The sequence below is a fragment of the Oryza brachyantha genome, chromosome 12 (assembly GCF_000231095.2).
Source record: "Oryza brachyantha chromosome 12, ObraRS2, whole genome shotgun sequence".
Lineage (NCBI taxonomy): Eukaryota > Viridiplantae > Streptophyta > Magnoliopsida > Poales > Poaceae > Oryza > Oryza brachyantha.
Genome location: NC_023174.2, coordinates 13,462,845 through 13,469,955, shown reverse-complemented (window position 1 = coordinate 13,469,955; position 7,111 = coordinate 13,462,845).

Genomic DNA, 7,111 nt, shown 5'->3' with positions numbered 1-7,111 from the left:
TATGAGGTCCAATAAAATTCCAAAAATCCAAACAATTCAAATGGACTCGCAAATTATTATTTCAAATATTGTGAAGTGGTTATTCAAATTTTCTTGATAATCAAAGTTCCATGATAAATCATGAGAATATGAAATTAAAATTCACAGATGCAAATTTATATTTTACAAATCAAATGGACTGCAGTTTTAAAATCCAATATTATGACCGCTGCAAGGAAATTAAATATTGCTTATATTTCAAAGTATTTGAAAATTTCATAAGCATATAGGTCTGAAATATAAACATCAAATTTGAATTCTTCTAATTTGATCATAGAATTTGAAATTCTCTTTCAGGAACATACAAAGTTGAAATATATATAAGTAACTGCCTAGCTATTGACCAAATTTGATTTTGCCCTTGATACTTCAAATTATCAATTGACATTCCCCAAATATATACTAAAATTATTCTATCGTACTATTGTATTATGTACTTCTCAATAAATTTTTTACGACTTCTGGCACATATCACATATATATAGTTATAGCTATGATAAATGCAGAACCGTTTCCTAGGCTAAAATAGCACCCCCTTATATGGGATAATTGTTGACTATCACGCAAAATCGCTAAAAATGAGGACTGTCACCACAATTTTTTTCAGATTTTTTTACCATTTTTTTTTTAAAATTTTGAGATCTCACAAAATTTGGCAAACCCTACTTGGCCTACCAATGCCGCGCCTGGATGGCTCACTCGACTATCATGGTAACCGTCGCAGTTTTTTTATACCCTAATGGCAAATATACACATAAATACTTGGCAGCAAAATATATATATATATATATATATATATATATATCGATCATCTTACAGCTTATTCTAGCTAGAGTTGGGACAATATCACCAAGATATTGCTGAGCAACGGTGCATGCATTTGTCCACAACACGCATCGCAGCTCAGCTCAACCCCACGAGGGGGAGGAGTGGCCCTAACTCTAGCTCGATCGTGCAATCGTGTCAGTTGTCACATCGATCTATCGCATCGCCTGGAGGTGTATATATAGTGCTCCACATAATTTCTCTCATTATTTTGCCTTATTGTCGCCTGATGAACAAGCTAGGAAGTGGCTTGTGGTTAGAAGAGATTAAGCGTTTCCTCTTGTTTATTATTGTTTATATCACACACCAAAGGATAGATTAGTGGATGTAAATGAACTGCGCTCAATTAAGTTAAAGCTATGAGCTAACCTGGTCCATAGCTAGCTATCTAGCTAGCCACAATAGTTCTACAGGGAGGTGATCACCACGCCTGCTTCAGAATATGTATCTACGAGCATCTCCAATAGTATGGTCATTTGGATCTCCAAGCTAAAATTTAACAATTTGAGTCAAAAAAGTACACTCCAATAGACTTGCTAATCGAATGGCCAAGCTATTTGGTTGGCTGAACTAGTCCCCCAACTTGTCAAAGTTGGCTAGCCAAACCAGACTTGCCATCTGTGGGCCCCGCGCGTGGGGCCCGCACTATACAACTCTCCCACCCAGCCACAGATCGCATCCGTCCTCTAGGCCAGATCACATCCCACCCACCCGTCGTCCGGTCGTTGCTGCCGTCCAGTCTCCATCGTCGTCTGGCCAAGTCGTCGCTGTCGTTTGGTTGCCATTGCTGTCCGGCCAAGCTTAAGCCACCGCCGTTGTTTGGTCGCCATCGCCTGGTAGACAAACCGAGACCGCCACCGCGGAGGCCGTCGCCATCCACGTGCACCGTCGCTCCCCCCCCCCCCCCCGCGCCGCGCTACTCCGGGCGCCGCCTCCCAGCTATTGCGTGTGCGGCGTGCCGGTGGCCGCACCGCCACCCGCGTCGGCCACCGCGCTGCCGCCTGCTTCACTGCCCGCCGAGAGAAAGAGAATAAAAGAGAGAGAAAAGAAAAGAGAAAGAGAGAGAGGGGGAGAGATAAGGAGAGGGAGAGGAAGAGAAACATGCTGACACGTGGGGGCCCGATGTCATAGATTCAAAATAGAGAGGATGAATGGAGAGACCGTTGGAACAGAAAACGAATTTGACTTGTCAAAAAAAATAGAAAGCGATTAAATAGACATTTGGAGAGTTAAATTTGAAGAGACGGTCGGAGATACTCTAAGTTTCCTATATTTGTGTATGCTTGTAAGAACACCCAGATATATTTGTGTCTTAAATGGAATTCTTTGTACGAGGTTGACATCTCTATTGTCAGGTACGTATCCTGCAGTGCTGTAAAAAAATCCAACTCTTTTATTGGGCGTTGAAAATAGTTGCACAAACCTATAATTTCATAATATGTTGGACTCTCCACTAAATATGTGCTGGAAAAGACAACCATGGTTTTAATTTCTTGTGTATGTGTGAATCCACCCTAGCCAAAAAAAAAAAATTCTAGCTCTAATTTAGTGAAACCAATCATGCTTTCGGAGATGCAAAAGATATAATTAGTTGAACTTTGGTTTCTACTCCAGGAGGTGATAGCTAGGGCCGATCCAGCTTTGACTCATTTTTTGTCTACTGCCAGTGCAATGGACTGAATGTGATGGCATGTTGTAACGCCCATGACCTGTTGATCAATGACATGCAGGTTTAGTTTTAATAGATAGATATTGTTCTAGAGAGGTACTCCCTCGTATCTTTTTAATTAACATGTACAGTTGACTTTTAGATTTATGTTTGATCTTTCGTCTTATTTAAAATTTTTGTCAAAATATGCAAAAATATAAATCATACCTAAAGTTACTTTATTAATAAATCAAATCATAACAAAATAATCAATAATTATATAAAGTTTGAATAAAATAAAAGATTAAACGTAGATCTAAAAGTCAACTGCATCAATTAAAAAAATCAGAGAGAGTATACTAAGTTCATATTAAAAAACCAGATGGAGTATACTAAGTACGTATGGACTCAATCACATGCATGCATCACTGGACACTGGAGATGGCTAATTATCTGCAGGCTGAAAATGTGTAGGGATAAAGACAATTTATGTGGTCCAGATTATATCAATATTCATGTTGATAACCTAATGAACTCTATTTTTTTCTTTCTACAATTCCTTACCTGAACACCCCACGCTAGCGCCACCCTATGTTTGCTGCATTTCTCTATCGCGCTTTCCTCCCTGCCTCCCTCTTTGTCCCCATCTCTCTCGCTGCATTTCTGTTTGTCACACTGTTCCCGTTTTGTCTAGCTAGATTCCCTTGGTTATCGCTGACCGGAGGTTTACATTGCACGATCTAATATGACCTCTTGATAAAGGAGGCGTAGCTACAAAATTAGTTTATTAGGGTTACTGGAGTCAAAATACACTAATTTTGTTTAATTCATAGTATTATCTTAGATAACTAAATAATATAACAATAAGATTTCACCAGAGGTCATCGGGGTCGGCTAACCCTGACAGTTAACGGTAGCTTTGTCTCTGCTTTTGGTCACTCATCATCCTAATTTTTTCTACGGCCAAGGCTACACCAGCATTGTCTCAGTGCTTCCCATTTCACTTGTGTCACCCATCATGCAACCAGGTTTCTACAATTGCAACCATGCATCCATTTAAACAAAGGTCCTCTAGAAAAAAAAAAGTTCTAACGGCCTTGCCTCCCATCAATGCACTACCCAACTCCACATGGCCTAGAGGTAAATAAGATGTCACTGGACAGCTGGATGAATTGATAGGAGTACAAATCTTGATATGTATCAAATGGAAATTATATTTAACTGAAGGTGGCTGACGTCATAAACATAAATAAACAAAATAATTATTTTTTATTAAAATATTAATACATATGAGCTCAACTTTTGTTTATTTATATAACAGTGGGCTGTGTCTAGGTACTCAACGAGTGGTGTTCAGAGGACGAAATAAACTTTTACTACCTCCGTCCCATAATAACTTTATTTTTCGTTTTTCTGTGTCCCACGTTTGACCATTAGTATTATTTGAATTTTTTTTGCGATTAATATTTTTATTATTACTAGATGATAAAATATGAATAGTACTTTATACGTGACTAATTTTTTAAAGATTTTATACAAAATTTTCAAATAAGACGAATGGTCAAACGTTGGCCACGGAAAAACGAAAAATGAGGTTATTATGGGACGGAGGTAGTATGCAATGAAGGAAACCAAAATAATGCACATAACAACACCAGTTAAAATGGGCCATTTCCTTATACTAGTTACCATGCTTTGCTAGAATAAGAGATAATATATTATAATATTGTCTAAAATAAATTAATATATCTTTTATTAAATGGGTTACCCAGATATCTTTCTATTATAAGTGAACTTCAATTTGATTTTGTTTATGATATGCATTTAGGATTGGTTGTTTTATTAATATTGAGATGTCCAAATGATAATTTAGAAACTTTACAATAGGAGTAGGTCACTGCCTTATCTTTTTTTGGTAAATGTTTATATTAATAAACGGTGTATTTTTTTAAAGAAAGTTTATATAGAAGTTTATCATCTCACCTCTATAGAGTACATTTTTAATTAATAATAGTTAATTTTATCGTTTATACTGTTAAATAGTTATAAAAAAAATCAGATAATATTTCATCCTTTTTCGACATAAAAGAACACATAAGTGTTTGCGTGTACGTGTTGGGCCGATCATTGGAGAAATTTGCGTTTTGCGTATTGGGCCGTAGTGGCTGCCGGCCCAGAGGAAACACCGAAGGCCCACCATGAGCCCTTGAATCTCTGTACTTTTGTTGTAAGTTAACTTACTCTCTCGTTTTTCACGCGCACGTTTTTCAAACTGCTAAATAGTATAGTTTTTTGCAAAAATTTCTATAAGAAAGTTATTTTAAAAAATCTTATTAATCTATTTTATATTTTTTAAATAATTAATAATTAATTAATCATATACTAATCTATTACTATATTTTCCGCGCCAGGTAAATTAACTTACCCACCCTCACAAGGAACGTGGCCTTAGCTATAATTCAACAATTTTTTTTCTCTCTCCATCGGAAAACAAAAGGGCTAAAATTCTCAAGGATTAAATCGCTGTGAAGAAATAAGTTAAACAACCTAAAAACTCAAGAATCGGCCAATTCGGTTCATCTTGGAGCTGCGACTACATTATTTTAGGGTTGATTATTCCCCAGGTTTGAGTTGAATGCTTTCTAAACTGCTAAACAATATTTTTTTTAAAAAATATTCAATATAGAAGTTGATCATTTCATATTTTTAAAATAGAATTTTAACTTTATAATCAGTAATTTATTATTTATACCATAAAATAGATATCATGCAAATCAGATAATCTTTTATCGTATAAAACAACACAACTCAAGATTATGTAGAGGAATATAATTTCAAACGTAACTAGTGGTTTTGTTAAATACCTGCATCATAATGATTATGTACACATATAGTTAATGGTTTTGTTAAGCACCGTTATATAACTAACAAAATATCCATACAACTTAGAGCATCTCCAACAATATCTCCTTTTTGCTCTCCATTTGTCTATTTGGCCAACTAACCAAAAATATTGCTCTCCATATTGACTATATACTGCAAGAACATCTTCACTTATAACTCTCTAGATGTTTTGAGAAAGATAATATGTGTGGTCCATGCATGGGACCTATAAATAATTGGCAAGACAATTTTGAATGACCAAATTTGGTAGGTGGGAGGGGCGGCTTGGCCATAGGTCTGTTGGAGCTTGAATTTTTATCAAAACTACTCAAATTTGGCTTATAGTATCATGTAGCAACTCTGTTAAAGATGCTCTAGACATAAGACAGACTATATGGTTTCATGGGATCAGCTTTTATATTTTATTCGACATGTATTTTTTTGAGTAAAATACATAGGGTCTGTGTTCGACCCTTTGCTAGATACTTCTTAGATTCCCCGGCTTTGTGCACACTTTTTCTAAACGGTTAAACATTATATTTTTTGTAAAATATTTTTATATAAAAGTTCACCATTTTGCCATTCTAGAATAGATTTTTAATATTTTTAGTAATTAATTCATCATTTATATAATTAAATAACTATAATAAAAAAATTAGATAATTATTTATCTTTCGGCCACAAAACAACACAACCATTTTGGATCTTGGCTTAAACCAAATATTTTTGCAAATCATTGCACATGGGGCCATCCACACTATTACATGTTCATCTTTGTTGCTTCTTCGCTTACCCCTTCCAAATTACGACGGGCCAAGAACGTGAACCACCCGCTACATCTATCATCGGTTATTCATTATCAACCTTTATAATTATACTCATATCATTTAGTCAAGATATATGTAAAGAATAATCACTCATCATAATTTGGGTATGGGAATTGTATTAACCATTTTATCCACTTTATTCATACATATTTAATTTATATAAACTCGAACATAAAATTTTTGGATCCCATAATATAGAATATTTATTTTTTGGATAAGCTCACAAGAATGCTCTAAAAACAGGTAAACTATAAACATATTTTAAGAAAATAAAAGATAAGAGAAGAGCAGCGAGCTGGCTAGAGCACGAGCTCCAAGATATAACATGTGTATGATATGTAAGACCAAATATTAATTAATGTTTTGTACATAGCTATTGTATAAATTGACTACTCCCTCCATCCCAAAATAAACCAATTTTTCACTTTTTATCTATAATTTTTGACTCTTTGTCTTATTTAATTTTTTTGCGATTGATATTTTTGTTTTTATTAGATGATAAATTATGAATAATATTTTACATGTGACTAATTTTCTTTTAATTTTCTAAAATTTTTTCAAATAAGACGGATAGTCAATCGTTCGATATGGAAACCGGAGAATTGATTTTTTTAAGACAGAGAGTGTATTAAATTGTCTGTAGATGAATTTAAACCAGTAGTTAACTGTAGTATTGAACTTGCTCTAATATCTTTTGCACCAACCAGATCCTACAAAGCCAGAAAGTCGTTGACGCTGATGCATCCATCCAACCCATGATCAGTTCGCATCTATTCCAAAGCTCACCCGGGCACATGTGACAGCTCGACGCGTCAGTGAAGGTTTAGTGCACTGAACCAAATCATCCACGGAGCTGACGTGGCGGACACGGACCTACCACCACTATTAT